Source organism: Octopus sinensis, linkage group LG2 (assembly GCF_006345805.1).
Source record: "Octopus sinensis linkage group LG2, ASM634580v1, whole genome shotgun sequence".
Classification (NCBI taxonomy): domain Eukaryota; kingdom Metazoa; phylum Mollusca; class Cephalopoda; order Octopoda; family Octopodidae; genus Octopus; species Octopus sinensis.
Genome location: NC_042998.1, coordinates 175,134,082 through 175,158,084, shown reverse-complemented (window position 1 = coordinate 175,158,084; position 24,003 = coordinate 175,134,082). Strand labels below are relative to the sequence as shown.

The 24,003-nt window shown below is 35.8% G+C and overlaps 1 protein-coding gene across 3 annotated transcripts in view; it reads right to left on the bottom strand.

Annotated features, from left to right (window-relative positions):
- LOC115228799 (mitogen-activated protein kinase kinase kinase 2) overlaps positions 1-24,003 on the bottom strand; it is a 284,061-nt gene that overhangs the window by 105,269 nt on the left and 154,789 nt on the right. For all 3 annotated transcript variants that reach the window (XM_036500463.1, XM_029799289.2, XM_036500464.1), the window contains one exon: positions 13,641-13,689. The gene's annotated coding sequence lies outside the window, so the exon portion shown is untranslated. The remainder of the gene's footprint in view (positions 1-13,640; positions 13,690-24,003) is intronic.

Genomic DNA, 24,003 nt, shown 5'->3' with positions numbered 1-24,003 from the left:
TGACGAAGGCAGGAGGGTATATCAGCCAAAAAGCTGTATTAACAACAAGTAAGATGAGGACAAATATCCATCAAATGTAAATAATGTACATAATTCCTCATGTCTTAAATATAGAACTGTAAATAACAACAATCCACAATAAGCATTCTTGAGCTAAGAAAATCAAGACGCACATGGAGAATTAAATGAACATTAAAGAGGAGGAACTAGAGAATATTGCTGTAGAGTTTCAATAGCACAATTGATGTTTGAAAGTGTAACCTTGACAAAACTTAATGGAAATTTATATTAACAAAAATAATTAAAATCCTATTTACTACAACTTTATCAGTAACAATAACACTTACATTCAAACTGTGAGAAATAGTAGCCAAATTTTCCTTAATCTTTTTTTACCATACTTCTGCTGAAAAACCCCATTTGCTTAAAACCATCATTCCCAACCCTTTTTGTTTAAATGAGTTTTCCCACAGACCCCTTTTAGTAAGCTTATCCTTATATGTGTATATATTAGCCACTACACACATTTTTTTCTCTCCTTGTTTTTTCTGTGTCCCTTTCTGTAGAAGAGCGTAGGCTCGAAACGTAAAAGAATTTTTCTATTCCTGAGCGTTATACTAATACATCTGTTTGTTTTGTACACCACCTGTTTTCGTCTTTTGTTTTTTTCGTAAACTTTCCCTATATATAGTGTGTGTGTGTATATATATATATACACACGCAATATATATATATATCTATATCTATATATATATATATATATATATATATATTATATATATATATATATATATATGAAAATATATATACATGAAATTTTGAATTTAGTTCACGGACCACAGTACTACCTTTGGGGAACCCAGGTTGGAAACCACTGGCTTAAAATAATTTTGAAAATAATGAAGAATTCAGTGAAGTAACTCTCATTATCAAGTTAGTGTTTAGAACATTACTTAGCAGGGAATTTCGATGGATGGTTTAATTTAGATCACTTTAAAACTGGAAGTTTGTATCATAGAACCTGAGGCAGTCTCAGGCAGGTTGCTGTCAAAAGGGTTAAATCATGCCTTATAGTATTTTTTAAGCACGCATGCACACACAACACACACACACAGAAGACAATGTAGTCCTAGACATATAAAAGAGATGGGGTAGATATGGCTTTTGATTACAGGGCTGCTCCATATGGACCAACAGGAAGGTAATCAGCACCATCTACTCTCTTTCACAGACACGTGCACAAACACACACACACACACGTTTCCAAACACCTTTGTTATTTCATTGTAGGCCTGTTTCACTGTTACTCATGTGACAGACAGACAGAAATTATTATAATTACATTATTAATTGGTGCATGACAAAATGAAGTGGACAAAATGCCTTGTCATATTTAGTTGGGTCCACTTACATTCTGAGTTCAAATTCCACCAGGATCAACTTCACTTTTCATTCTTCAGAAGATAAAATATGTTAAACATTAGGGATAGTTTACTCCTAATTTTGAGGCCCAGTGGTTATTTAGAAAGTGTTTTTGGCATTATCATCATTATTTGGTATTTGACTTTTTAGTTGTGTTTTGAGTTTAAACCATGTCAAGATCAACTTTGCCTTTCATCCATTCAGGGTTGATGAAATAGAGTACCAGTCAAGTACCAGGATTGATATACAATGATAGCCCTGTGCTTAAATTAGAAACAATTATTTCAAAATTAACTTTGTCTTTCATCCTTCTGAGGGCTAATAAAGTTAAGTACCAACAAGTAGTGGGGTCAATGGTATAGACTATCTCTCCCCCAGTGCAAGCTGTTGGCTTTGTGCCTAAGTTAGAAATTTGTCATGATGACAAATATAAGAAATCATCACCATTATTATTATTATTATTATTATTATTATTATTATTATTTATTCAAATTCTGCTAAGTTCAAATTTGCCTTTCATCTTTTCAGAATCAATAAAATAAGTAGCAGTTGAGCACTGAGGTCAATGTAATCAATAACCTACTCCCCCAAAATGGCTGGCCTTGAGCCAAAATTTCAAATCACCATTATTATTATTATTATTATTATTATTATTTAATAATAGTAGTATTTGGTGTATGATGGAGTTGGTAGGGTGCCTTACAAAAAATGCTTTGCAGTATTTCCTTCTCTTTTTACATGCTGAGGTTCATTTCTCCCTTCATTCTTCCTAAGGTCAATAAAGAAGATACTGGGAATCAGTTTACTCAACTGCGTTCTCCTGCTGTCCACTGTTAGAAATCATTTTTCTAATTATACTTATTGCAAGAAAGAACTGAGGTAAAAAAAAAAATAGAAAAAAAAATTGACCGTAATTAGTAAGATATATATTAGTTCGAATCTTTTGCTTAATTGTTATGGCTGTCTTTATCTTTTACTTGTTTCAGCCACTGGATGTGGCCATGCTTAGGCACCGCTTTAAAGGGTTTCATTGAACAAATCAACCCCGATGCTTGTTTATATTTTTTTAAAGTTTGGTGCTTATTCTATCAGTTTCTTTCACCAAAATGCTAAGTCATAGGGCCATACACAAACCAACAATGGTTGACAAGTGGTGATGGTGTGAGGAAGAAAACACACACACACAGCGTGTTTCTAAAGTTTCCATTTACCAGATTCGTTCACAAGGGATTGGTTGGCCCAAGTGCTGTGTATTGGGACTGAACCTGACCTCTGTGGTTGCAAAATGAGCTTCTGAATCACATAGCCATGCCTGCACAAACACACACACACACCAATATTTTTGAAGAGAGAAAAACAGGAAGTTGTGATAATCACAGCTTTGGTTCTCAAAATGACAAACACTAAGACAAAATAGAGTATATATATATCTATATATACAAATTGAGAGAGGGGTTGTAAATGCAACCCTCTATGGGATAACATATCTGTAAGATGTAATCTATACTTATATTTATATTCTCTTTTATATATATTCTAATTATTATACAACATTACTCTTTTATGTACACTTTTTTATGTACATTCCTTTATGTACACTGATTTGTTCTGCTTTTTATATTTAACCCTACAGTCTCTTATGTGGTGGTTTAATAAAGTATGTGATTGAGTATTATCTGGTAATTGATATTTGATTTAGATGTATTTCTCCATTTTCTTATCTTATATCTATATATATATATCCATATAATTATTTTATTTTAGCCATAATGTTGGACAAGTTCATAAAGTTGAAAACCATCTTAATTTTAATAAACATGGCCATATGTCTGTTCCTTTTTCAGTCTTCACACACATCTATACAAGAAACACAGATTGATGTCATACCTAACAACATTAATATCACTAGTGAAGTGAAATGGTATCCTTCTAGGATTGGAGCGTATGACGTTCATTCACCGGAAGCTTATTTCTTGCTCTAAATGTGCAACATCAGCTAGATATACATTAAATACAGACAAAAAGCCATCATGATGTATGTACATCAAATGTCCCAGATTTGATTCATTACATTTGAGGTAATCAGTAGTAGAATTTGGTTATTCTAGAATAGAGAGAGACGTGATCGATACGTAAGTCATGTCAGTTTATAACGTATCATATATCTCTTTGATGTTCATACCTATTTTTATTACTATTTTCATTTCCGTCATCATGATTGAAGGAGTATTGAGTGATTTTAAATCATGACCATTTCTCTTTCTCTCTCTACCCACTTTGTCCTCTACCAAACTTCTCTTTCTGTTTACACGAACTCTTTCTTTCTTCCTTTTTTCTTTTTAAACTCACACACTTGATATGCACACATTCAAACACGCACATACTAAAGATATTTGAAATGCTGTTTTTGTTTCTTTTTTTTACGGGAAAATGAAATAAACTGACCATGAACACTCTCTCTCTTTCTCTTACACACATGCAGAACTTCTTCCTGTACCTCATTAGAAAAAAGCAACAGAGAATTGAATCATGGTACTTATAATGTGTTGGATTGGAAGGCCAATCAGTTGCTAAATATTATAACTCTGCTTCAGTAGAAACATATTGGAGTTACACTGCACCCCACATCACCACAGTAAAATAGTGACTACATTTTATTTTTATGTTTTAGTAGGAGAAAAGGCAGTACTCATAACCCTTTAAAGGGCCTCTGAAGATACTTCCTCCTTTTCTCTCACTAGTTTCAAACTGGAAATCTGGCCCAAATGCTTGCAAAAGAGTGGACTCTGCTAAGACATGCAAAGAGTCATGTGGTAATGTTAAACCTGGTGAGAGAATGAGTCTACTGACTGAAGCCAAGTAGGCCACAGTGGAATCTAAACTCAGAATGCAAAGAGCAGGGAAAGAATACCAGAAAGCATCCTATGATGTTCTTACAGCCCAGCCAATCCACTACCCCAGCTTGGTACTTTTTCCATTCAAAGGAACATAAGAAATGATGACCATAATGGGAATTGAACTTATGGTGCAGCAAGTCAGAACAAAGACTGTGAGGTATTCTGCTTGATACACTAATGACTCTGCCAATTTGCTACCTACTACTACTATGACAAACCACACTGAGCCATAGAAATTAAATGTGTTGAATATGGTGGAGTGAAGACTTGTGGCCTAGGGGTTAGGGTGATGCATACATGATCACAAGATTCAAGTTTTGATTCCTGGACCAGGTGGTACATTGTATTCTTAAGCAAGACACTTCATTTCATGTTGCTCCAGTCCACTCAGCTGTAAATGAGTAACCCTGCAATGGACTGGTGTCCCTATTCAGAGGAAATGTTGTGATCTCAGTCACTTATCTGCCAAGGAGACTGAGTAAGTGGCATTATGTGTGCTTTTGTTTAATTGCTTGAGTTAATTTTGGACAGATCATCATCATTAAATGTCAACTTCTCCATGCTTACATGGGTCAGATGGAATTTGTTGAGGCAGATATTTTCTATGACTGGATACCCTTCCTGTCACCAACTCTCATCCGATTCCAAGCAAGGAAATATTTCCTATGGACAGACATATTTTACATAGAAGACTGGAAATGAACAATAAACAATATCACTTGCATGAGATTGATGCTTATTTACAACTACAAGATGATATCAAGACAAGGGCACACATAAATACACACATATATATTCAGATGATAGGCCACTTTCAGTTCTCATCAACCAAATTTACTCATAAAGCTTTGGTTGGCCCCAGGCTACAGCAGAAGTTACTTGCCCAAGCTGCCACACAGTGGGACTGAACCCAAGACCAAGCTTCTTAATCACACGGTCATGTGGTATGCATTCCTGGGTATGTTTTCACAGTCATTCTTTTAATTTATACTGTCACTCTCTGTATATTTCTGAAGTCCTCTTTACTTCTTTATTCAGTCAAGTTCTGTAGAAAGTTGAACAAGAAAAGGTCAGCAACCTTTTTGCATTTGCAAGATGAATGACATATTAAGCAATGGCAAGTGGGCCTGATAAAAAGTATAAAAAATTTGAAATATGCCAATTCATTGAAGTATATTTAGTTATGCTTTTCACTAAATCAATGAATGATGCATACTACAAAATCATTTTTGCTTTGTAAAGTATACTAAATAATAATTAAAAAACTTAATTCAATTGCACATGGTTTTAATCAGTTATCTACTGAATCTATTAAAAACATTCAAAAAACAATTAGAGCATAAAAAGTATGAACATGGTGAACTGAATGGAGGTTAATTAAGTATAAAAAAGAAAATGATATAATTTAATTCAATCAAAAGACCAATGTAGAATTTGATGCTGCCATGGGTTGCTTGAAAGTTCACTTTGAAATGCTTAGAATAAAGGGTAAAAATCATTTATCGCCAGATAAGAATCATAATAGTTGCATACAAGCCTGTCAAAATCCCTTTGCAGGCAAGAGTTGACTCACAGGCTGTAGGAAGCCTACCTTTTATTTACTAAACCTTGAAGTGGTCCAATAAGACAAAGCATATTGATAGTAGGCACCACACTACTCAAGATTAGACCTATTTCCATCACATTCTATTTTTAATTGATAGTAATTAAAATTTCAAGACTATCCCCCACCATTTCCTTTTACCAGGATTAGTAATTTAGATAATGACTATTCTCATACAGGTGTAACTTCTTGGCTTGCTTACATCTAGAATGCTAGTGCCACTCATCATCAGTATGGTACTAAAGGTTATTTAATGAATATTTAAGAGTAATGTGAAGGGATATGCAATGTTTTACATACATACTTCATGATTACAAACTGAAATCTCACTGAGCACCTTATGATATGATGCTTGTTGGTCTAGAGGATAGTAGTGGTGCGGGGCGGCAGGTATACATAGCCAGGGGCGAAGCAGAAAAGAAGAAGTTTGCCAATGTCCAGCGACGTGAGGTATAAGTTTGCCAATGTTCAGCGAACTGAACTATTTCGGATTGCAAGACAGTGTGTGAGAGAAAATTGTGATGTCACGGAAGAGAAATATGTCTGCATGGATGATGGTGCACTTGCTTTTAATGATTCTGTAAAGAAAGAGGCTTGGAGAAGCCATTATGAAATACTGCTGAATGTGGAGAATGAATGGGAGGAAGAGAGCCTGCCAAATATTGACGCAGTAGAGGGACCAGCTATCCGAATAGACAGCTCCCAGGTAGATAAAGCAATTAAGGGTATGAAGCCAGGAAAAGCCCCCCAGCCCATCAGGAATCACTGCTGAGATGCTTAAAATGGTGGTGTGGGCTATGGCCTAGTTACCCGCATTGTAAACCAGGTAGTTCATGATGGAGTCATACCCAATGACTGGCGTAGCAGCACCAGACTGGAGCCTGGTGCAGCCTCCTGGCTTCCCAGACCCCAGTTGAACCGTCCAACCCATGCTAGCATGGAAAACGGACGTTAAACGATGATGATTGTGAGAAGTGACAGTGGTGGTATATCAAGAGAAGGTAGTGCAGCAATCTAGGCATATTATGTGAAGTGTAGTGTGTATTTTAGCAATATTTTGGAGGGCAATGAGATTCAATATGGGAATATTTTAAAAAGTATCATGCAACATTTTGGAATGAGAAATGTAGCATATTAATCGAATTGTTTGCAGTATTTGTGCAACTATCTTCCAACTTTATGTTCTGAGATCAAATTCTGCTGAGGTCAACTTTGCTTTTCATCCTTTTGGGGTTGATGAAATAAGTACTAATCTAGCATGAGGTTGATGTAATTGACTTACCTCCTCCCACAAAACTTCAAGCCCTGTACATATAATAGAAAGAATTAATTGTACAACTGCTTATATGGACATGTGTGTATGTGTGCATGAGTGGGTTGATTTCAAGTGATGATTCTATAGCAAGAATAAGAATAACTACAGAACATATACTAATAAGTAGAAAGTACGGTCAAATTCATTATAAAATTTATTTTGACTGGAACCAAGTTTTGTTTGATGGCTTATTCAACTAGTAGTTGAATAAGATTGGTCAAATAAGCTATCAGGTTATACTTAACCCATATTAGCATTTAAACCAACCATATTCAGCCAAAATATCCTATTCAGTTGAAGTTCAAATGAGCCAGATCTAACCTCCCACATCTTCACAACAATGTCATTCTAAAAATAAACTATCACACTATCAAACTCTTAAAGCTACAAGATAATGCATAACTAATTCAAAATAATGAGTATCAATAACCTTGAAATTTGACAGAGTAATCTGAATGCTAAAGGGTTAAAGTCTTAGTTGAAATAAATATAATTTTATGATTGCAGGAGTGGACAGAATGGAAGCAGTTGTTGAATGCTGGTTCAAATTTCAGTAGATTCTTTATGGTGGGTGCAAATGAAATGAAGCAAATTGGGATGGTGTCAGTGAATTTAATTCAAATGAGTGGGGATGCTTCAACTTACAGTTGCCGAGGGTTGCATTAAGCTCATTTGTGTTTCTTGTATGAATGCTATTTTAAGGCAAAAGACTTTATTTTGAATAATTGACAAGTTCTTGTATTTTTGTGAGAGAACTACACATGCATACCATACACACACACACAGATTACAGAATCCCCAACATTTTCAAAATAGGGACCTACTGATTCTGAAATATTCAGATAATAGAGAGAGTGTAACCAAAGTAAGAATGTTTGTCAAATGCGGGAACTTGTTACATTGGATATTCTACAACTCTATAAATATGATGATAAATGTGTGATCACCAACAAATTTTGTTAGCTACTACACTCACGGAGTGGTTGGCGTTAGGAAGGGCATCCAGCCATAGAAACATTGCCAGATCAGACTGGGCCTGGTGCAGCCTTCTGGCTTCCCAAACCCCAGTTGAACCGTCCAACCCATGCTAGCATGGAAAGCGGATGATGATGATGATGATGACTTCTATGTCATAGGTCAGCACAACAGCAACACTAACACTTTTTCAAAGCAATATTTTATACAAAACTGATAAATAAATTCTTCGTAATCTTGGCTAAGGGCCAACAATTTTGAAAGGAGGGGAAATGTCAATTACATTGACCCTAGTGCTCAACTGCTACTTGTTTTATCAATCCTGAAAAGATGAAAAACAAAGCTGACCATAGTGGCATTTGAACTCAGAATGTAAAGAGCTGGAAGAAATGCTGCTAATTTTTTTTTTTCCAGCATAGTAATAACACTACCAGCTTGCTACCTTAATTGATTAATCTATAATTAATAAAAGTGAAATTCTATCTGGGACTCCTATATCTCAGTCTATACTTGCTCTTCAGAGACATATTATACATGATGCCAGGATTGAAAATCTACCCTTCGTTTGGTTCTTGAACATCCAGCATTGAAATCTGATTTAAAAACATTTTGGCTGCTATTTCCAGGAGGTAGAGCCTCGCTGATTCACACTATCTTGCTTGACATTTGTCAGATGACGTCAGAGATTAAGGGGGAGATAAATGACATTCACTTTGTTAATTTTACATCGAGATAAGAACTTTGGGACAAATTGGCCAACAGTTGGAATTCAACTTGGGACTGGAACAATTGAATGATTGCATTACAGAATTAATTCTCATCTGTCCTTAACTTCTGATCAAACACCACTGGGGTATACAGTCATTACAGACGTATTATAGTCATGCTATTTAGCTCTCTTTTGTTTTGGGCCGCAGACCCAATCAGCCCCATAGGAGCTAGCTGCATGGAGTGTGGCTTTAAGCTAGTAAATTAATAAACCTTATAGTGTATTTGGATATCTTTCTCAAATAAGACAGCAATATTATATAACTGACTCATATATTTATAACATGATCACAGACACCGACAACCAACCATACTGACATACACTAAGAGACATACATAGTCATACATTTATCTTCTTCAACAGAACAATAATTCATACGAACCCCCTCACAAAATTGAAGTACATTCATACACACAGTTCCCAGAGAATTCTCCTACCATACATAACACCCAACAAACACAGAAACAGGCCCTACACACACCTTTTAAGACTGACTGGTTTACACACATAGTAGCACTCAGAGAATGGGATGGAGAGAGAGAGAGCGAGAGTAGAGGGAGAAGAGAGAGAAAAAGAGAGACAGAAGTCAGTTTGAGTTGGCCAACAAACTTAGATAATTAACAAAATTTCTAGTAAGTTACAAAAGCTGACTTCTCTGTAACAATTAGACCAGAACTTGTGCACAACACTTGATTGGAGATAGTAAAAATAAGGAGACTATACAGAAATTGTACGTATGTGTTTTAACTTACTTTGTATGTTTGACCATGTGAAAAGAAACTGTGTGTGTGTGTGTGTGTACAGAAAAAGAAAAGAAAGCGAGAGATGTTTATCAAGTGCTTTTGATATTTTTATGATACCAAGCCAACATCAAAGTTAATATACACACAAACATATACACACACACATATATGTACATGTGTGTGTGTTTAGGTAGATAGATAGATAGACAGACAGACACAAATGAGTAAGAGAAACTCGAAATGAGGTAGCGAAAAATGGCCCCAAGATGTTCAAATTGATAAAGGAGATGCTAGGAGACTATGACGATATTTGGTGCTACAGAAGACCTAATCTCACATATAAGCTTGGCCAAATCCCTTTTTGAAATATTGGGTTAGTGTATGCAACCTGCCCTCATCTACTCTCTCAGTTACTGTGCCTGTTCTGTACCTTCTCATTCTCTTATCCTTTCTTCTACTCATCAAGCTATGCTACTCACAATTGAAAGAAAAATACTCAATTTGTGCACACTGAATATTTCTCTTCTTCACACCTCCACCAACTATATCCTGCTACTCCAACTTACCCCTCAGTTATGATCATTGAACAGAGAGAGATTACTCTGGCAACTTTTACCATCCACCCTGATTCTGATGCCCTGATTGTTGCAATGCACTTTTGGTGATGTTACCTTGAAAATATGGCCCAATTCTTAATTGTCAAGTACCACATTATCTACCCATACATAACATGGAGGAGCATAGCATTTTCTCCTATTCAACCCTCCCAATTGTCCTATTCAAGAGCCTTGTTTCAGGGGGGGGGGAGGTGTACCAGGGGACAAGTCTCCCTTACTATTTCCCAATTAAAAAACAAAGTACCACCATCAATCCAGGTGGTATGTTGCATAGTACCAAACTGGCGCAGGAGGAGCTTCACATTTTTAAGGCAACTGAGGCCCCTGGTCCTATCACTAACTTCCTCTCACTAGCCTTAACACTACTTTTCATTTTCCCTCTTGTTACACTTTTTCCTTAACACCCTTTGTGTGAATCTCTTCCCCACAGCACCCTTTCTCAGTTAAAAGTATAGTAACTCCAATATAAACTGTCTTGGACTCTGATGAACAATCCTAGTGTTAGGAAGATGGTTTCATTGTAAAGTCAATGCTAGCATGAAACAATGGGATGAGCAGCCAGATGACGAAAGGGAATATGATATATGCATATCTATATATATGCACAAATACATACATACACATGTAAGAATGCATCTAATTACACATATATCATCATCATCATTGTTTAACGTCCAATTTCCATGCTGGCATGGGTTGGACGGTTTGACTGAGAACTTAGCAAGCCAGGAGGCTGTACCAGGTTACAATCTGATCTGGTAAGGATTCTACAGCTGGATGCCATTCCTAATGCCAACCACTCTGAGAGTGTAGTGGGTGCTTTTTATGTGCCACTGACACAGGGGTCAGCCAGGTGGCTCAGGCATTGACCATGCTTGAATGATGCTTTTTACATGCCGCAGGCACAGGAGCTAGTCAGGTTGGCAGGAGCATATAAAAAATTGAGTGTGCATGTGTGCGAAAATATGTACACACACACACACACACACACACACACACATATAAGATGCAGGCATGGTTGTGTGCTTAAATAGTTAACTTCCCAACTAAATGGTTTTGGGTTCAGTCCCAATGTTTTCTACTAAAACCTTGAGTAGATTTGGTAGATGGAAACTGAAGGAAGCCCATTACTGCATGTGTGTGTGTATGCATGCATATTTGTGTTCCCTTGTTTTGGCATGTGTAAGCGAGTTACTCTCATACAAGTGGTGTCATTCATTTCTAGTCTTTCATGAAAAAATATCAGGTGGGGCATCTGGCAGTAAAAAATGTGCTCAACAAATTCTGTTGATTCATATACAAGTATGGAAAAGTGGATGTGATGATGATGATGATGATGATAATATAATGCTTGCTTTATTGGGGCTGCAAAACTTCCCAAACTGTTACTCAGTGTTTCACATAACTGATCATCAAACTTCTGCTGATGATGAGTTATGTGAAACAGCCACATGGTTCCGGGTTCAGTCCCACTGCGTGGCATCTTGGGCAAATGTCTTCTGCTATAGCCCCGGGCCAACCAATGCCTTGTGAGTGGATTTGGTAGACGGAAACTGAAAGAAGCCTGTCGTATATATGTATATGCATATATGTATGTGTGTGTATGTTTGTGTGTCTGTGTTTGTCCCCCTAGCATTGCTTGACAACCGATGCTGGTGTCTTTATGTCCCCGTCACTTAGCGGTTCGGCAAAAGAGACCGATAGAATAAGTACTGGGCTTACAAAGAATAAGTCCCGGGGTCGATTTGCTTGACTAAAGGCGGTGCTCCAGCATGGCTGCAGTCAAATGACTGAAACAAGTAAAAGAGAAAGTAAAAGAGAAAGAGTTATGAGTAACAGTTTGTGAAGCTTTTTAGTTTCAACAAAATCCTGATATTCCAGTAGTATTTTCTTCACCTTGTTTTGCACCTATGTATTCACAATGTGTATATGCGCATGCACACACACTTGTAGAGAGAGAGAGAGAGAGAGAGGGAAGCTGACAGAGAGAGTGAGTTATTGTCAGAGGCTTTCTGCAATAGAAATTATGCAATACCTTGAACCTAGTCAATTAACTGATTAATAGAGAGCAGCAAACACAAACATATCAAGATAGGGTGAAAACATGGAAAGTTGAGAGAAGGAAAGGGGAAAGAGGGAGAGAGAAAGAGAGATTTTGGATAGATGTCAGTTATAACAAAATGAAAGAATAAAGCTGGTGTGTGTGTATTATGTGTAAGAGAGAGAGAGAGAGAGAGAGAGAATGTGTATACGTATGTGCATGTGTGTGTTTATGTACACTGGATTTGGTGTTCAAATCTGTGTTTCATATGTTTATGTTGGTGTGTATACAAAATGGGTAAAGGTGTCTGTTTCTTAAATTGTGTGTGTGTGTGTATGTATACATATATGTGTGTGTGTGTGTGTGTGTATTGATGCTAGATTGTATTTAGTTGATACCTGGGGTCTCTTCTCATACTGTGCAAATAATTAACAAAGCAAACATGTTCTTTAACCAATTCAGAAAAACATGCCACTGTTAAATGGGGGTGAAAACCTGAGTATAGCAACTGCAGCTAATCAAATTGTGTGCATGTGTGTGTGTGTGTGTGTGTGAGAGTGTGAGAGAGAGAGAGATATGCAGGTATGTATGCACACATAATCATTATGTACATATACACATGCATGTGTGTAAGTATGTGTGTATATATATATATATACAGACATAACAATATCTTACAAAAACAAAGCGCAGAGCACTTTAAAGTGTTATGGTCCTAACTAGAAGATATACATTCCCCCCACTGTCACCATCATTACCTTAACCTCTCCCACCTCCAATCTGTGCTGGATGCACCTTACCGAAGAAGAAAACAACATAAAAAGCTTTTAAAAATTAATAGCTGGATGGTGATGGTATAAAGAAAGTAAAATTCTTTGCTTAAGGGCTCCATAAGCTAATGCAGCGAGTTTCTACACAGAGGCTTGTAGGGCTAGAAATAACAACCAAATCATTCTCAAATCACATCCTTCTGTATTAAAGAGGTTGGTCTCATATTGAATAACATGCTCCTTTGTAGAATATGACTGAGAAAAATGATGGCATAATCTTAGCTGGAACACCTTGGATCTTAGTTCAATTTGATCATGGTTGATCGGACTCTAAACAATGACCACTAACTATCACTAAATGCTAACAGAGAAATGTAGTTTCTTTTATTTTTTAAGGGTTTACATTAATTTCAGTTTATTCATGCTTCTTCTATGGAAGTTTAGTAATATCTGAAAATTAGTAATTACAGCTTACAGAAATCACTTACCAAAATAAAACTTCTTTTTCGGCATGGTTTATGGTTTATATAGTTGAAGCTAAAAAAGATTAATAAAAAGAAAGTTGAATAAATTTATGCATAAGTACATACTGAATAAATAAATAAACACACACACACACATATATATATATAAAGTTAATCCAAACATGGAAACACAAAGAGAAAACACAACAACGCGAGGACGTGGATCAAATATAGTATTATTAGACGCTCAGGAAGGAAGGGAAGAAGGAGGGTTTAACGTTTCGAGCGGAACTCTTCGTTAGAAACATAGGAAAAGGAAAGATCCAGAGAAGGGAAGATGGAGGGAAAAAAAATCACCAACGGTACACATACGGTCACATGATTTTATATATTTAACTTTCCAATTAAATTGGAAGTAGATTTATGGATGAATGAATGGAAAAAGTGACTGATTATGTAATGTAGATGAGAGGAAGAAAACAAGGTACTCAATACTGAAAGTAGAGTGGTGCAATTCATTGGAGTTTGAAATTTCATAAATCACTACTCTGTTCTGGCTCATCTGTACTTGTCAAACTGTCCAACCTACGCCAGCATGGAAAGAAGAATGATGATGATGGTGGAGGTGATGATAATGATTACTGAGAGCTTCTCAATAACATGCTCATTTTGTAACTAATTTCATCTTTTTTTTTTTTTATAATTGTCTGAAGATCGTTAAGGGATGGCTTTCCTTTGGATGTTTGTGTGCAAGTAGCAGCACCCATCAGACATAACAGCCACATTTTATTGTAAATTTTAGATAAGCTTTGTTGAAGGTAACTGATCAGAGTTTTCCTCACCCTGAAAAGGAAGGTCAATTTTTGGAAAAGGGACACTCTTCCTGTAACTTGAAGGTATGCCCTGATACCTTTTCACTAACTTGAACAACCATGTGTCTCCTCTACAGCAAAACACCTATTTCTGTCCCTCTATCATAATTTAACCTCTCATCATCAGGCATAAAGCTACCTCCTTCAATATGGTAACTCCTCAATCAAACAGGTTTTGTCTTGTGAATAACTTGGTAACCTCACAAGGACCAGTGTCATGTAAAAGAATCAGAACACTGAAGTGGAAGGGCATCCAGCCATATAAACCATACCAAAGCAAATAGAGCTTAGTGCAGCTGTCAGCTTGTCAAACTGTCCAACCCCTGCCATGGAAGGAGGACATTAAATAATGATAATAATGATGTGATGCTGCACTGGCAAGTAATCAAAATTTTATCTGTTTCAGGTGCTATGTCATTTTTATTGTTTCCTTACTTAGAAGTTCAAATCTTCATCAATAAAACAGCAGTCGAAGGGATTCTATAAGATGTTTACAGTTTGACATGAAAGCATTAGAACCAAAGAAATTTGAAATGAAAATTGTTCAGCTGTTAAAACATGAGATCTTTTCTTGTTTTAGACAATCAGTTTAAGCCTTAAAATTATTGTATAGGAAAATTAAAGATTTCTGATGATTATGTAAAAAAGAAAAAAACAAAACATGGATGAAAATGAAATTACTGAGAGTGGTGAGAACTGCAAATAATACTTGCTGGATGTATAAAAGATTTGTCTCAACGATAGAAGATACATAAAGTACAAAGAAGTTAACAAAAGACCCAGTATGAAGTGATTAGATCTCACCGATAAGTAGAACTAAAGGAAATACACACAGCCAACCCATAGCAAAACTTTATCAACCTCAAAAGGTGAACAGCAAACTTAACCTCAGCAGCATTATAACACAGAATATAAAGAACCAGAAGGAATGCCAGCAAGCATTTTATCCAATGCACTAACGATTCTGCCAACTTGCTGCTTTGATGATGATGATGATGATAATAATAATAATAATAATGATAATGATGATTGATGATGATGATGATGATGATGATGATGATGATGAAGAAGAAGAAGAAGAAGAAGAAGAAGAAGAAGAAGTTGATGAGAGTTTGACTGAAGAGGAATGTGTCTTTCCTTAATCCTTTCAGCCTTGACCAACACACGACCTCTTTCCTCATAGCTATTAGACAGAGGAACACCACCTGCCCTGCCAATAGTCAACTTCATCCCACATGTGAGAACAGCTGTTCGTTGTAACTCCACAAGTCAGTAATACGCATGCACTGCATGAGTGCTTGCAGAATGTTTTTTTTCTGTGTGTATCTTGGACAGTCCAACCTGATAGCGCTTCCATGCCTGTAGGGTTTATCTCAAACTGGAAGTGCTCCTGTCTAAGATATGTATAGAGCACTCCCAGTTTGAGACAAACCCTAGAGCCATGGAAGTGTTATCAGGTGGGACTGTCTGAGATGTGTGCAGAGCAATGAAACCATTCGGCAGGCACTAATAATGTTTCAAATTTTGGCAGCAAGTTCAAAGGTGGAGTTAACTTGATTATATCATTCCCAATGTTCAAAGGTGGAGTTAACTTGATTATATCATTCCCAATGTTCAATTGGTACTTATTTCATCGAGCCTGAAAGGACGGAAAGAAAAAAGTCAGCTTCAGCAGGAATTTGAACTCAGAACATAAAACTAGAAGAAATGCTGCTAAGCATTTGGTCTGTGCTAATGATTCTGCATCTCATCACCTTAACATTAATAATAATAAGAATACTAATAGTCCTTTCTACAACAAGCACAGCCTGAAATTTGGAGGGAGTGGGGGGAGGCGAGGCAATTACAATGACTCCCCACCCCACCCAGTAGTCAACTGGTACTTATTTTAATGACACCAAAAAGATGAAATGTCAAGTTGATCTTGGCAGAATTTGAACTCAGAATGTAAAGACAGATGAAATACAACTAATCTGCCAGCTAATAATAATGTCACCAGCATTATCTTTTTATGCACAATGGTATATTCTCTTTGAAAGGCGGCGAGCTGGCAGAAACGTTAGCACGTCGGGCAAAATGCGTAGCCGTATTTCGTCTGTCGTTAAATTGTGAGTTCAAATTCCGCCGAGGTCGACTTTGCCTTTCATCCTTTTGGGGTCAATAAATTAAGTACCAGTTACGCACTGGGGTCGATGTAATCGACTTAATACCTATGTCTGTCCTTGTTTGTCCACTCTATGTTTAGCCCCTTGTGGGTAATAAAGAAATAGGTATATTCTCTTTGAGTGAAATGCAGCAACCATTTGTAGCAGATAGTTGTATCTGCTACAAATAGTAGTCAAATCGTTTTGATGTGTATTTTTCCATGCTGGTAATTATGTGTATACAGCAATGTGATGTATATAGCATTTAGTGAAGTAATTAAGGTAATGATAGTAATAGAAATCACTGAGGTGACAGCTTCTATAGTATTTACAGTTGTAGAAACACAGTACCCTAGCATAAATACTCAAAACAAAACAGATAACAATATTTCCTGTCATTGATTCGTTAACTTTAAGATAAACTCTAAACCTAAGACTAATCTTAGTTCAACTTACACTTAAACCCTAATCTTTTACTAATTCCATACAAGCATTTACAGTAACCCCTAATATATATATAATCAAGCTGAACTATGGAAACTGCAGTCAACATTTGCATTAATGAAAATTGAAAGCAACTTTCAGAAAATAACTTGCTAAACTCCAATAAATTGTATTTTAATTACTAACAATTATTTAATTATTTCCTTGAGGCAGAAGAGAAATAAATTAATTTTGTTCATGTATCTGGCATTAATTAAAAAAATAGGCTAATTTAATGAACGTTTTCTACAGAGAGACAAAGAGACAGAAGGAGATCATTCATCTTCCAACTCAAAGTCTGTAGTTTTATAGGAGTTAATGGCTTGTTGTATTTATTACATGCCATTAATAAGAGAGAGTGTGTAAGTGCCTGCACATAAGTACACGAAAAGTCTTGTGCAGAGACTGAGGAAACATAGCATGATTAATTAACTGAATTATGGACTAATCCAAAATTCCTGCAAGAACATAAGGGCCAGTTCTGTAGCATTAAGGAGGTAAAATACTGTTTATATGTAATGTAAGCAATCTAACTAATGAGTGCACAATCTTGCTCATAAGAAAGTTAATGATATCAAACAAGGTCGAAGTAGCCACACTTCATTGGTTCAGTTCATATGTTTTTTCACTGGCTGAATCACACTGTATTATAGTAAAATTAAATATATATACAATTTCAGCGAAGAAGGTATTTATAAGCCATTTAAGAAACATAGAAAAACTGTTAGATTCACTTCAACATTTAAATTTAATTTGTCAAAATATTTTCGTTGCTTTGAGACCGCGACCAGTTCACTGACAAAATTCCGTGCTGCATATAAATGGCTTATAAACACCTTCCACACTGCAATTGTTTTCATTCTAGCACATGATGATCTCAGATCAGGTCACTTGCTATGCAAGTACATCTCTGTAAATATATATATTTTTATACTAAATCATCTAAATATATTTATACAGGGTATTATATAATTATTGTGGTATATTCATGTGTAAGTTATATTATCAAATGAGAAATACCGAACAACCATAAATAAAATAATGTAACATTGGTATAAAACAAATCTGACAGACCATTGGAGGTCTAAATTGGAATACTTCCACTGTTGAATATTTTAGTAATTAGTTACAGTGAATGGCTCCTGAGAGTTTTGCAGATTCTTTGGAGACTTGTAAAACAGATGGAGCTGATGTTCAATTGGAATTTAAGCATATTATTGATGTTTTTTGTAGAAAAGACAAATATAAGAGAGAAAATTCTAGATTTCTTGTTTTAGGACCGATCAAAGTGTTTAGAGTGAAGTTGGTGGAGGGAGACATTAAGGATGACAAGAAGAAGATAAATGAATAGGAAAGTGTATCAGAGTGATCAGAAGTACAGCTGTGAATCAGTGGTTGTAAGATACTGATAAAGGAATCTTAGCCAATCAATCAGTTAGCATTTAGGGAGGTAGAGAATGTAATTGACAATGTTTGTGCCTGTAGTAGCTGTACCATCTCAGATATATGAGCTGGTAAATTCTTTCCTGCAGAAATATCTTACAGTAAGTTAAATTTTCTTCTGAAGACTCAAGTTTTGTTTTTCTCTCTTATTTCTTTCTTTTTTTTCTATTTTGCTTTTTCTCTCTGCCTTGTTTCTTTGTCTCTCTTTGTCTTTCTCTGCCCTTAGCTTTCTCTCTACTTCTATCAAAATACTTAGTAAATGCCCCACCACTTATCCAATTCCAGACATTAATTCTCTGTAACATAATGCAATAAAATGTTCCCTGAAGATCCATTACAATTAAACAACCAATTGCACTTGGAAAATCCAATGCAGGGTTCTGAACAACCACAATGGTGGAACACAAAGAGGGACAAATGATATAAACTTGTGTTTGTCATAATTTCTCCTAGTTTTGCAGCGTGGAAGGTATTTATAAGCCATTTAAGAAACACACAAAAACTGTTAGATTCACTTCAACATTTAAATTTGTCAAAATATTTTCGTCACTTTGAGACTGCGACCTGTTCAAGATTGTGCACTCATTAGCATGGAGTTTTGTCAGTGAACAAGTCGCGGTCTCAAAGCGACGAAAATATTTTGACAAATTAAACTTAAATGTTGAAGTGAATCGAACGGCTTTTGTGTGTTTCTTAAATGGCTTACAAACACCTTCCACGCTGCAATTCTTTTTGTTTCAGCACATGATCTCAGATCAGGTCACTTGCTATGCAAGTACATCTCCGTAATCTCCTAGTTTTATTTTTTTAATACCGGACCTCAAAAATATAGTCAAAATTTAAGTTGGATATTTGATTAGAAAAATGATTTATCAAAAATATTATGAACTAGTTCAGAATAAAAGATCGGAGCTGCTAAAATAAATGAAATGTGGTAAAGATATAATAAATTTAAGTACAAAAAAAAAAAAACACAATGAAAAGTTTGCAGCGAATTTGAGCATCTGATCCATGAATAGGTAGTCCAATAGAAAACAGTCATGACTGTTTTTTTGCAGATCTCCAAATCTGGTGAGAGGAAAAGGAGAAGTTATCTTCAAATTGGAGACTTGAACTTGAAAGCCTGCTTGTGTACGTGCATATGTGCACACACACACTTTGATTTCATCTTGATATTTTATGAGGCAACAAAAACAGGCATTCATGAATTAATTAATTGAATGTAGTTAGTTATTATTAATAAAATTCAATACTATTATATTCTCATAATAGCAAAATTACTAATTAATTTCATATCAGGAGTTGAGAGCCAACCCTGGCAGTCATCAGGTTTCTGACAGCTGCTGGGGTTGGTTCTCAGCTTCTGGTATGAAATCAACAAGTAATTTGGCTATTACGAGGTTACAGTATTGTTACAATAATTCCTTCTAATTTTGGCACAAGGTCAGAAATTTTCAGAAGAGTTGGAAAGTTGACTACATTGATCCTGAATGGATGAAAGGCAATGTTGAACTCAGTGGAATTTGAGCTCAGAATGTAAAGATTTGGAAGAAATGCTGCTAAACATTTTTGATCAATGGGCTAACGATTCTGTCAACTCATGACCTTAACAACAACAACAATAATAATAATGATAATAATAATAATATATCCCCAGGAAAAGACTCAAGGATATAAGAATTACAAGAACAAAGACCAAGCAGGTGAATTTAAGAAGCTTTGACCATAACAACGTGAAACACATGACTCAAAAAGTTGATGTGATTCTGAAACACATTCTGACAAAAGATCTAACAGAAACAAGGGATTTGATCAGATCCGCTTCAATTTTAGTAGGTGTACTGGTTGGAAAGAAAGAGAGAAAAGTAGATGGTCAGAAGGAGCCATGGTGGAAGCGGAGAATTGAAGCCGATATTCTAACTCTGCGTAAAGATGTGAATTGCATAAAAGAGTGGTCAAAAGGACAACGGAGAAGAATATGCAAGGGCATATCTCGACACGAAGTACCAAATAGAAAAGAAAAGGTTCAAAGCTTTTCATCAAAACTCTTAAACAACATGTGAGGGCTAAAACAAACAATAAAGGTATAGTACTACACAAGTATAGCCCAAAACCTCCACTGGCTACTATGCTGTAAGTATGGATATGAGGTTACAGGTGCTTGGTACCAACATACACTGGAAAAGGTAATGGATGAAAAGGGAAGGCAAAAATCCTCTGGGACTTTGATTTCCAGACAGACAAAGTGTTTGAGTACTGAAGGCTGAGTACTGTTTGAGTACTGGATATAGTAACCTTTAGGAGAGACAAACAAGAGTACCAATCAACGTGACAGTGCCAGGAGATCAACATATCATCATGAAAGAAAACATTGATAAATATGAAGACTTGAGAACTGAGATCGCTAAGATGTGGCAGCTACAAGAGTTGAACATAAAGGTTATACCTATTATCATCAGAGCAGTGGGCTCAATACCACCCAATCTGAAAAAACATCTGAAAATCTTAGAGATACCCTACAATCTAGATGTATTGCAAAAGTCAGTATTACTTGGAATTGTATGCATATTGCATAAAATATGGTCTGTCTGAGGTCCTTGTTGTGATTTGACAAACAGTACAAACTTCTGGTAGACACATCTTCAATCAACAACCTTATGATATTGTATGCTGTGCAACATCTAGAATAATGATAATAATAATCCTTTCTACTATAGGTACAAGACCTGAAATTTTGGGGGAAGGGTAACTTGATTACATCAACTACAGTGCATAACTGGTATTTATTTCATTGACCCTAAAAGGATGAAAGGCAAAGTCAACCTCGGTGGAATTTCAACTCAGAACATAAGGACAGACAAAATGCCACTAAGCATTTTGCCGCCATGGTAATGATTCTGCCAGTTTGCCATCTTAATAATAATCCTTTCTAATATAGGCACAAGGCCTGAATTTTCTGGGGAGGGGGACAATCGATGATAATAATAACAACAATAACTGTTTAAAATGTTCGTATCATCATCATTGAGTCTTAAAACAGATACAGGCCAGTTACTCAGTTTCTGTGGCACATAAGTGACTGAGATGAGATCATAACACTCCCCCTGGACAGGATACCAGCCCATTTCAGGGCTGATGATTTACAGCTGGGTGGGCTGGAGGAATGTGAAATGAAGTGTTTTGCTCAAGAACACAACAAACCATTTGAACCAGAAATTGAAACCACAATATTGCAACTGTGAGTTCAACACCTTAGCAACTTGGACACACACTTTCACATATTTTGGCACAAAGCCAACATTTTTAAGGGAAAGGGGTTAGTTGATTACATTGACCTCAGTAATTAATTAGTACTGCGTTTTAACAACATCCAAAAAGATGACAGACAAGGTTGACCTTGGTAGAAGTTGAACTCAGAACACAAAGCATCAGATGAAATGCTGCTAAGTATTTGTCCAATGTGCTAACGATTCAGCCAGCTTACTGCCTGAATCATAATAATAATAATGAAGATTACAATAATAATCCATAAGGCCTGAAATTTGTGGAGAAGAGGGGTTAGTTGATTACATCAACCCCAATGCTCAACTGGTACTTATTCCATCAACCTTAAAAAGAGAAAGGCAAAGTTGACCTCAGCACCATTTGAACTCAGAATGTAAAGATTCACGAAAGCATTTTGTTTGGTGTGCTAACAGTTCTGCCAACTTGCCACCTTACAATAATAATAATAATAATAATAATAATAATAATAATAATATATATATATATATATATATAATGTACATACATATATGTATGTGTGTTTGTATACATACACACTATATATTTCTTTACAAATGTCATAAAAGTTGTTGTTTGAAATTACACTAGTTTCTTGTCTTTGTAGTAATACAATACTCCTTACGCAAAATATATCCTGAAGCATTGTTTGCCCTATATAGTGCATTAGCTGTCATTAAAACAATACTAAATACTGGTTTCACTTATCCTGTAAATTGGGATGCACAAAATTGCAAGTATTTCTCTCAAACACACAAAAAAATTACACATGTGCGTATATACACCACACAGGGACACACAAACACACACACACACACACACACATATATATATATATATATATAATGTACATACATATATGTATGTGTGTTTGTATACATACACACTATATATTTCTTTACAAATGTCATAAAAGTTGTTGTTTGAAATTACACTAGTTTCTTGTCTTTGTAGTAATACAATACTCCTTACGCAAAATATATCCTGAAGCATTGTTTGCCCTATATAGTGCATTAGCTGTCATTAAAACAATACTAAATACTGGTTTCACTTATCCTGTAAATTGGGATGCACAAAATTGCAAGTATTTCTCTCAAACACACAAAAAAATTACACATGTGCGTATATACACCACACAGGGACACACAAACACACACACACACACACACATATATATATATATATATATATATATATATGTGTGTGTGTGTGTGTGTGTGTGTGTGTGTGTGTGTGTGTGTGTGCGTGCGTGTGTGTGCGTGTGTGTGTATGTATATATATATATATATATATGTATATATATGTGTGTGTTTGTGTGTTCATGTGTGTGTATACACACACATGAATACTAGTAGCCACTGCCAAATATAGGAAAGGAACTAAAAAAAGAAAATTCCTCAGAAAGAATAAATATATATAATACAGAGACACACACACAAACAAAATACATGCCATAAATTGAAATACACAAATTCTTCCTTATCCTACTCTGTTAATTTGTCAATGTATGTAAAAAAATATACACTACACGTACATACACACACACATATACATACAGATTTGGCCAAAAGTCACCTGATAACAAATCAAAACCATTTAATTCCAAGATTTATTTATGTTGAACAACTGAATGAATTTAATAAAAGCATCCATATATGTAACATCATGAAAACTGTTCAAACAGAAGTTCTTCTTGAGCAACACATTTTCCCAATCGAGTCAATACAGAATTACAGACAGTATTTACAGTATTTTGATTTACTGTCGGGTGACTTTTGGCCAACCCTGTATATACACACATACACTCTGCTGTGTCTATCACTAACACAATGGCCTCTGTTTCTTGAAGGTGGTTGAGCTTCGGTCACTTCCCTAACTCACTTTTTCTGCTCCTTTTGTCACTATGCCCATTCATTTCTCAAAAGAATGTCAACTCTCAAAAATTCCATTTGTAGACGTTTTTCTTGAGGCTACTGACTTACCACAATTAAAAGCATTGAGTACACACAACAAAGTGATTGACAAAAGAGCAGAAAAAGGAAAGGTCAAGAGGACACTTCGGTCTTGTCATAGACATGCTAACCTCTCTAGTGCAGGTGCCATGATAAAATGCATCCAGTACTCTCTGTTAAGTGGCTGATGTTTAAGAAGGACATCCAGCCA